This window comes from Nothoprocta perdicaria, unplaced genomic scaffold (genome assembly GCF_003342845.1).
Source record: "Nothoprocta perdicaria isolate Ctin4 unplaced genomic scaffold, notPer1 scaffold_1, whole genome shotgun sequence".
In the NCBI taxonomy this organism is placed as follows: Eukaryota; Metazoa; Chordata; class Aves; order Tinamiformes; family Tinamidae; genus Nothoprocta; species Nothoprocta perdicaria.
Window position 1 is genome coordinate 3384725 of NW_020454093.1, and position 10064 is coordinate 3394788.

The window sequence follows — 10064 nt, forward strand, 5'->3', positions numbered from 1 at the left end:
GCATGCACAATAGAAATCCTTTGGCTTCATTAGTTTCATGGTTTACAGAATAACATCTAGAATTGCACAGTTCTCATCCACATAGATAGTGGAAACAGACTCAAAGTACACATTTATGGTACTCTAATGCAACAGAAATACATTTTAATGGTGTCATATAGAAAAGCAGTGACACAATGAATACTCAAAGCATGAAACCATGTGATCCCATGAAAATAATATTGGTCTAGACAGTCTGAGCATCAAAGAAGTCACCATGCAAAGCCACAAATTTAATGAGGAGTTTGACAACATCCAGGAAAGTCTCCTAGCCAGAGCATTTAAATGTCTGAGTTGATAGTGAACAGTGTTTCATTCTCTACGAGTAAGTCAATTTTGTTTTCCAAAATTAGCAAGAACTCAGGATCTCTAGAGCATGAACCTGTCTCTTGCATTGAACCTGTCTCTTGCACTGTATATATTTGCTCTTTGGTTAGGAAAGATTCATATTGAACTCCAAGTGAGTGGAACCGCCGACCTCAGAGTAGAAGTTTACAAGAAAGCTAAAAATAGTTCATTTTCTTCAAAGTCTGATGATTTGGACCAGGTCAATCAAGTATTATGAGCCATCAGAAATCTCCTGTTGCTCTTTGACAGACTGCTCAAACACAGGATCTCCTCCCAGCTTGCAGGAGACACGTCATGTCCACAGCCAAAGTCTGATCATTTCAGCATTCCTTCTTCCAGAAAGTCTTTGGGAGGGAGGTCCTTTTTACATAAAAGCTTAAGTTAAACGTTCAGTACCTCCTGCATGTTGTCTACCACCACCAAACTTTCAGAGATTTAAAGATTTATAATAGCCTTTTTCTCCTGCTTCCTTTAAGCACCTTATCCAAGAAGGATTTTTGTTTATAAGTATGCTTATTTTAGAAGTAAATGCCACTGTCAAAATAATAAAAAGTTTAATGGAAACTATGAATAGTAACCTATAATTTTAGGTCATCACAAATACTAGCAGAGATCTATTAAAATGAACTTCCATGAAGACTGCTGCTTCTAATTGGCATGACTGGCATAATTCAAAAATAGTACTGTGCTCTGAAACCTGGGCAAGTTATTGACATCATTTTTGCATTTTCTGTGGGAAGACAGCAGATGTTACAATGTTGGAAAAGCTCTTTCTAGATTCAGATTTGGCTTCCAACTTCAGCCTGCAGAGAAAAACCACAACCTAAACCAGGTTTTGCCAGAACGGCTTAGTCCAATAGCTCAATATTTTAAACAATGCTGATTTGTTGTTAAATAATATCCTTTCCTACTGACATTTAGTTGAAACTTAAGTTATATTCAAAAACACCATCTAACTGTTCCCTGACGTTTTGGAAATGTATTGCTGAAAATCTAAGCGATCTTGAAAGAGAATCTTGCCAATTCCATGTTTTGAAACTAGCCCTTCCTTCATCATTGTGGGCAAGGGCATTCCAGAATGTTTTTGACTTGGATAAGACATTTAGAAAGATCGAGTAGCCTCCTGCCTACTCACTAGGCACAATAACACAAATAATGCAAGTGAGGTCGTGGTGCAGTCCACTCACAGTCCTAGAGCTATCAGGTCAAAAACCCAGGAAAAGTATCTGAGCTCAGCACCTGACTTCGGCACTCAACAATGTTATACAAGTACCAGGGATGGTGAGAGGAAGAGAAACATCTCACGTGAGGCTTCACAATGACCATTTCCACTCTCAGTATTGAGCCAAAGTAGCTTCTTTCCCCATAGGGTGATTTATGATTCCCAGAGCTACTTCTAGCACCTTGGCCATTGGGTCTAATTTTAATACATTTAAACAGATGCAAAGGTTAAGGAGGTTCAGCAAATAAAGAGCAGTACTTATGCTGTTGTCAATATTATAATCCAACATTAACAGTACTTCAGCTCTGCTGGAAGTGTCAGCAATGAAGCACAACAGGAAAAGGTGAGGACAGTCCAGTGATTAGGACATCTGCCTGAGATTTGGAAGAGTCAGATCCACAACTTCATTTCACCACAAAACGTCAGACAAGTCACCTAACTCTTGGTCTTTAATTCTCACATGCTGTGTGGAGAAGTACATACCTCTTTGCCCTACAGAAATATAAAAATTGGGAAAGGTGATAAGAATTTCATGTATTTAGTGCAGATATCTTTCCTCATGATTTCTTTACTAGTAAAGGAACAGCCAGTAGAGTACAGAAAAGGCAAGACAAAAAAAGTATCCCTTTATCACACCAGAGTACTTCATGTAAAAGAAAAAGCTACAAAGCTAACAATTCAGTGCCGCCAGGAAAACCTGCCATGTACAAAGTTCATTTAAGCTCCAAACAGTTGTTCTGGTCTGCCTTACAGAGATGCTTGCAAGCATTGACACAAACTGATAGCCTGGATGCTGTGGACCACAACGTTTTATATCAGGCTAAGTCAGAGATGACCATCATTTTCTGATTTTTTTTTTTTTTTTTTTAAAGTTGCAAATGTGCAAATGAAGCAAAATCCTCCCCAGGTTGCAGAATTATGGGAGGTGTCACTCTCAACATGCTTGGCCAGGACCAAATTGAGCTTGGCTCTAGACGTGTATGTAAACAGATTAGGGAAATGAAGCTTGTTTGCAGTTTGTGTGCGCTGCTTCCATGAACACATTTCTAAGCAGTAAATCCCTCCCTCCCATCATCTCCCTGGATGCTGTGTTGCTCTGTCCTCACCAGCAATTTAAGGCACACCACAATTCTGGCCCCGAGACAGACTGACCCTCCGCTCCCTGTATCTGATTTGCACATCATGGGGACCCATGCCAAGCACAACATCCCCCTGATGCCAGAATCTGTCAGACAGAAAGTTTCTTCATAAATTAGAGTGGTTTGCTCAGTTGGATATAGTTGTATTGATAAATTACAAATTTTAAACTTATAAATAAATATAATGTAGAAATCAGTGCAGAAATATGTTTGCAGTATGTAGGCTTCAGAATGTATTGTTGGTATTCATCGACTTGCAAGCCAAGAAGATATCTATATATTCAAAATGCACACAAATGTTTCTAGACTATCATTCAACTAAGCCCCAAGTTAAGAAATAGACAAAAAAGATGGGGTAGACTTCCTCCAACAGTACAGAGCATAGTACGGTGATCCCAGGAAAAGCACTTTTCTCTGAGTAACTAGACAGGTTTAAAGTTCAAAGTCTTGGGACGGTGCTCTGTGCATCAGCAATAACCAGCTTTTTTGACAGGCAAGATTTAAGGCAAATCTCTTTCTCCTATTTTAAAACCAAACAATTACAACACTAAACCTAAACATATTGCTCCCAAAAAACACTCCTTCAAAATCCAATTCTTTTATGCTCTGTTACAATGTCACATTCCTAAGGGAGGTCACTTAAAAAGAGAAGTTCTGCAAGTTTTGTAAGCAGCAAGTTAACAGCAACTGTTTAGGTTAAACAGACAAGCTTTCAAGCACAAAAAAAAGTCATTTCTGAGGTTGGAAACAAAGGCAGAAAGCTGTCAGTGTAATGCAGGGGAAGAACCATTACCCAATTTCACCCTCATGTAAATCAAGTATAGACTAGCGAGCTCTCATTAATTCAGAATAAGAGCTCTGTCCTTAGAGCAAGTCTCTGACGTAGCACCGACTGCCCAGATAGTTGACATTTCAATGGCAAAAGATTGATGGATCATTTCTATTAGTGGGAAATCCTTTGCTGCATATTTGCTTAAAGCAATCAATAAAGGAGACCAGCACTGGTTATATATTCCCTCATCTATCACTTTGCAACTATTTGAGCATAACAAATAACTTCCTAAGCTATGTAATCTTTCAGTTTAAAGCAACATCAGCCTGCATTGCTCAGAGGCAAACTTTGTTTGTTTTTCCCCGTTTTATTTCCTCCAGACAGTTGGGTGTTTTCTTCAATTTATTTATTTTTAATCAAAACCTAGTAAGTCTGATGTAATATAGCTGTTTTATGAACTCAGTATATTTGAAACTCCTTCACTGGTTTTCTTCAGACCTGGCTTTTCTCCTTTAAAGCTCAACGGAGCACTGTCAAGCAGCTGCCTGCTTTGCAAGGCTGTGAGCCAATTGCCCAGAGACTGCTTTACAGAGTGAAGAAAGTTTTAATAAAAGCTCTGCACTACACAGCTCTTCCAGCATCAGCAGGCTGGTAATCCCTCAGCTGGCCCAGCTGGGAGCAAGACTGGAGACCTGTACGCCCAGAGTCACTGTTTGTCTTGCAGCAACGCTTACAGGTACCGCCTAGGGAATAGGATCTGTTTTTCTAAATGCTCCAATTTCTCACGCAGGGCAAAAAATATTTTTAAGATTGAGCTGCAATATATAGCTACCCATCTTACTGAAGGAGAAACGTGACACACAAATCAAATATTAAGACTGTTCATTTTTCTAATAAAGATTTCTGAGTTGTCTGTATAGCTCTCCAGCAGAATTAAAACTGAAACAGAGTAACAGGACACTAATTATAAATTTCCTTATCCCAAATAAGGCATTTTGCTAAAGCAAACAAAAAAAACCAAATAATCGAAAAACCTACACACACCCACACACATAAAAGACTCTTTCCTCCACTCTGTAGCATTTTGTGCTATTTTCAGTGCACACATAACAGGTCTCACTTGTTTATTGACTATCATCAGAGGACTAAGCTGTAGCTTGCCAGTATCTGTTGTAAATTGCATTAAAGCCCACTACAGAGAAACCAAATGAGCAACGTGACAGTCAGGGCCATGAGACTGTTTGGTTAATATTCCTTTTGATTAGCTTACATATGAGTAAAGTCACGACAAGAACAGAATATTAATTGCAGAACAAGCAGTGAAGAGCTATAATATAAGTTGACGATAGGACACCACAGAGAACTTGTAGAGTAAACTAAATTAAAATCTGATAACATGGTACAAGAGGTGACGAACACCCCAGGGACACATATTACCACATCTTGTTTTATGGTTACCATAACAGGATAACCCAACTATCTAAATATCTGTTAGAACAAGCTTCCCGTGAATAAGTCTACCAAAATCTGGAGTCTTGTTAATGTGAAAGTCAGAAGGCCACCAAGCTCATCTCTGCTACAGATCTCAAGCTGAGGTTTTATTTAGAAAGTACACGATACAGCTGATATTTTGTGTGTCATCACATTTGTATTTTACAATTTCCACTACATTGCTGCCAATTCTACAGTGAATGTTTCCTACTATTCCCACTGATACACAAATATGCATTAGAGTCTAGACTGAAAATACAGGATGGAACAAGCCAGATCATTTTATGGATAAGCTAAGACGTAAACAGAGCTGCACAGTGCCATGGTAACGTTTTTCAGACAGGAACTGCTTTGTAACAATCCTGAACTACTGCCCACCAATGCGTTTCCCATAACCCACCGCATTGTTTTCCACATTCAGCAACCTCTACAAGTTTTCAGCCTCTTAATTAACCTCATTTCAAAAGCAGCATAGTAAAATTAATGAAACTGGGCTTCATGGGAAGATCTCTAAGGCAGGATTACAGCCTTGAGTTCCCCACTTCTCTAGTTTGAGTCACACAACAGCCTGTCTACCTGTTCCCAGTAAGGGTCCTTGTTGTGCAAGGACAGGGATCCAGAAATGAGACGAGTCGAGTACTTGCCACCAAGTACATTTAATGTAAAAGTGAATAACAAAATAAATACACACACATACATATATACATAGGTTGCTTATTTAAATACTCAGAGCTTTATGTACCTGTGTGCCTGATCTGGTATTCCTTAAAAACAGGAGACATCACCCAAGAGCCTGAGCCTTTAAAGAGCTTCAAGATTGGGGAGCCAAAATAATTACTAGCTTTGAAGAGAGAGGAGGGAGGAGGGGAAAGAGAAAAAAAAAAAAAAAAGAAAAAAAGAAAAGGGGGGACTCTGAAGGAAATTCAAAGATTTTGATATGCCAGGTTTGCATAGGCTGTTTGTATTTTAATTCTTTTATAATCCATTCCCACCACTTTGATTTCATACCTGACAACCGAGTTCATCCTAGTACTATCTTGGTACTTAGAACTAGAGATTGAAGAAGTCACATAATAATGCGTCATTTGTATTATTTGATGTGTAAACTGGATGATGCAAGTCAAGTGCAATATCTAATTGTACAGGATTTCCTCTCCTGGAGGCGTGGGGTAAGAGTTCAGTAGTATGCTTCATTCAATTATATATCTTTTTGCTTTCTTGGTCTCGATATTTGTTCTGTCTGATGTCTAAGCTGTATAGAAATGATGTATTAAAAAGAAAGAAATCTTGACAGTTTGTTACCCAATATTCAAGATGAATGAAATCTCTTTTCACAAAGTACTTTCAGCACTGAGCTTATCAGATCACTGCTGGCTGAACACTTGCAAGAACGAAGGCCTCCGGCTACAAAGCAAAGTGTTTCCTGAAGTGATTAATGTTTGAGAGGAGAGAAAACCATGTACCACTTAAAATCAGAACAGAAAGTAACAAAATGCAACTCAGTTAGTTGCACTAATGCCAGTGGTGATGAATTTATGAGATGCCCTGAAGATATCAAAAATACGACCAAAAAAGCAAAACTTAAACAAAAAAGACCTGGAAACATGGCAATTATGATTGTATTCTTATGATGGTGTTCTAGATTAAAACTAAATTAAGGATTATACTGAAATAGCTGATTCAAGTAGTAAGGTCAGTAGAGTGAGAACCAAAACTAAGCTGAGTACATATAGACTTAGAAACCCTATAAATTCCTGTGTGATCCCATCGTTTCCTTTCCTGAGGACCCAGAGAAAAACAGGATTTGCTTGTTACTTGTAAAGACAGTAAGTGGAGCTCTTTTACAGAAACTACTGAGAGATGCCTCTTTGTTCCTGGCTCTGGGCTAGCTCATGAGCCCATAGCGCAATTCACGTCACAGCAAACCCTAGTGGGTTTTGTCGGGGATTACTTAATTTTATCAATAGACAATAACACACAGGTAAGAGGATGACTGTTCAGGGTTCTTAGGACAAAAATCCAACTACTTTGCTGCAGACTTCCCAACTGACTTTAGAGAAGCTCATCGTAGTCAGCTCTTCAGTTCCATATATTCAAAGCAATGATTAGGCTCCATTTTGCCCAGCTCTAAGTCTAGTTTCTTTGTCAGCCAAGCCCCGAAACCATCTCTCTTACAAGTTACTGGTTAACATGTATTACAGCAAATCCTGGATGCTGCCCAAAGTTTGCAGGAACAAACGTTAATCCTCATTAGCCACTTTCCTAAACATATCCAGAGCTCCTGACAGTCTCCAGAAGCAAAATACTGTCATACATCAAGAAAAGCAAGCAATTTTAACTACATTTTCTGATATTCATCTTCAAAGTTACATCCCTCTCAAGAAGGGCATGCCTACATCGTCATTTTCACTTCTATTAGAAATACTCTTCTGAAGCAAGTATCTTGATAACTCCCCCCTGAGCAGTGCTTTGGTTTATATCACAGGCTCTCTCAGAGCACACAAATTGGTTCCCTTCTAGATGAGCCTAAATCAGCAGGCTCACTCTGAGAGCACATCTAGGGCACTTCAAGCACCAACTGCCTCCCAGCTCCCAGGAGCAGACTGAAGCTACTCTTAATTAAAAATAAAGAAAATGCACTTAGTGGGGATGTCAAGTCTCCACCAACAACATTCTGCAACACTCCACTTCATTGCAACATTCTCCACCATAGAGGGGAGATTCTATAAATATAAATTACTTAGAAGTTACCCAGCCATACTCATTTCTTAGGTAAGAGGCACAGTAGCATTTTAACAAATTAAACATCTAAGAGTTAGACAAAAGGCTTCAACTACCTACAAGTTGAAGCTACAAGGTCCTTATCAGAATCTATCCAACTCAACTTCCCAAACTCTCCAAGAGACAAGGCCTCCACCAAGCACGTGGCAATGGAGCTCAGGAACACAGAGACAGTAAGCTCAGTCACTTACCTCAGCTTTCCTTCTGAAATAAGCTGCCACCAGTTGCCACATCCACAAACGTAGATCTCTGACTCCTGCCTCGCTTCCACACCTTCCAGGGTACCAACTTTTGAAAGAAAACACAATAAAAATCAGAGCTGAACCCCCTCCTCTTACTCAGCACATTTTTTCCCAGAAAGCGCTCACCACAGTGCTCAGATTTGAGGTACATAGTGGAGAGCCCTCCACTACCAACTTGTCTTCTCTTCCCCTTCTGACTTCTGCTCATTTCCACATTTACCCCCACCCTCAGTACTATCCTGAGCTTGTTCACTTGGCTAATTCAGGGGAAAGACATTTACTATTTTTTGCTTTCTGGGGTGGAGGAGGGACAACTAAATTAATACTGTGCAGGTGGAGTCACAAAAAACACCTCACAGTGAGCCCAAGGGACCAAAGAAAAGTATGGACAGAAAACACACAACCTTGAGAAAGGTAAAGAAGACAAAACTAGTTCTCCTCTCCTGAGAGAGGTTTAGTTCTCACACAGACTGACCTGCAACATTCAGCTTCACCCCCAAATACACAACCACCAAACCCTTTGTGACTGGCACAGCCTTTGTGACAGCACCTGTGACTGGCAGCAATACCTCAGAGAACTCACAAGCCACAGGTTGCAAGCAAGACTCCCAATCCAGGAGAGCACCCTCTCAGGAAGGCCCTTATGAACAACTGCTGGTATCCCCCCAGAAGCTGCTCTATCCCCCATTTCAATGAGCCCCCAGCTGAGCTGCATTCCCACCTCATGTGCTGGCTGTGGTTAACCCTCCCCTGGCCAGCACAGAGCTTGTGCTCCACCTACACATTGTAATCATTCACTTCCTGGCACCGCTGGGATCAAAACACACCTCAATTGATGGATCATTAACATGCCAAAATACAAGAGCTTTAACATTTCATTGTCAGCCCGGATATCTCAACTGTTAAGAAGATTTTATAATACAATCTCTGCCAAGACTTTTTGATAGTATTCCTTCTGTGTTAATTCGGGGAGACTATTGCACTTTCTCTGTTTCCAAAATGAGTATTTTATTGTATTGTTCAATATTTGAAATATTAAGAAAATAAAGAGAAGAAATGATCACCATGTCTGGTGATTGCTTTCCAGCACCTTTTGTACCACAAAACTTGTCTACACTGGAAAGTTGTATCAAAATAAGATGGATTTAAATACAGACTGATGCAGGAACAGGGCGGCCCTATTCTCATCTTAGTTTTTTTTAGCTTTAGTTAAAGGTTTTGTGTGTGTGTGTACGTTTAGCCTGAGCTTTAGTTTAGTTAAGCGTTCCTTATGCCTGTGTGACTAGAGGAATTTAACCACCACTGTGTAGTCTAGCAGGCCCTGTATACAGGTTTTTCTTGAAATGATAGGACAAGAGACAAACAAATGGTGCAAGAGGAAAACACGACAGAGACACAGAGAGATGAAACAGCAAGCAGGTCTGCATGGTTCTGGGTGAATGTCTATCCCACGGGAATTACTCCTGATCACTTTAATGCTTTTCAATCATTTGTATCTAGGTTTGGACACAAGTTGGACACGATACCTAAAACAGGTGCACGAACCCTAAGAAAATTAGTCTAATGAGGGTACCAAAACTTTGGCCTTATCAAAACTAGCAGCACTTTGCATCATGCAAGTCTTTTGTGTAGCCCAGGTTATTTCAATATTACAATCATTCAGAACATCCAAAAACATTTTTTTTTCCTGTGGGGAACTGGAGAAAAGAAACCTGATCTTGGTCTTGGTTAACTCACCAAACCTCTGATCCCTGCCAGTCTCAGGCTCAGAAGATGTTTGTGTGGATAACGAGGCAGGAGGGAGGGACACTTGCTCAAACTCTCCATCGTGAAGCAATCCGAAGTGCCAAACATTTGGGCCTTCAGAAATAGAGTCTTGGTTTTCCCTGGCAGCAAACAGTGCTAGTGCAAACCTATAAACAGAGGCTAGTAAATAGAGAGAAAAAAATCACTGAGTGAAGCACTACTGACAGCAATACAGAAGAATATTGCATAGGGTTTTTATTTTTAAAGGAACATTGAAAAGAAAT

The 10064-nt window shown here is 39.9% G+C and overlaps 1 long non-coding RNA gene across 1 annotated transcript; it reads right to left on the bottom strand.

Moving 5' to 3' along the window:
* Window positions 1-305: 305 nt before the first annotated feature.
* On the bottom strand, window positions 306-8067 carry LOC112946500. The gene is made up of 2 exons (XR_003249252.1): window positions 7984-8067; window positions 306-747 (listed from the first exon to the last, which is right to left on the bottom strand). It is a non-coding gene; the product is annotated as an uncharacterized LOC112946500 (long non-coding RNA).
* Window positions 8068-10064: the final 1997 nt, after the last annotated feature.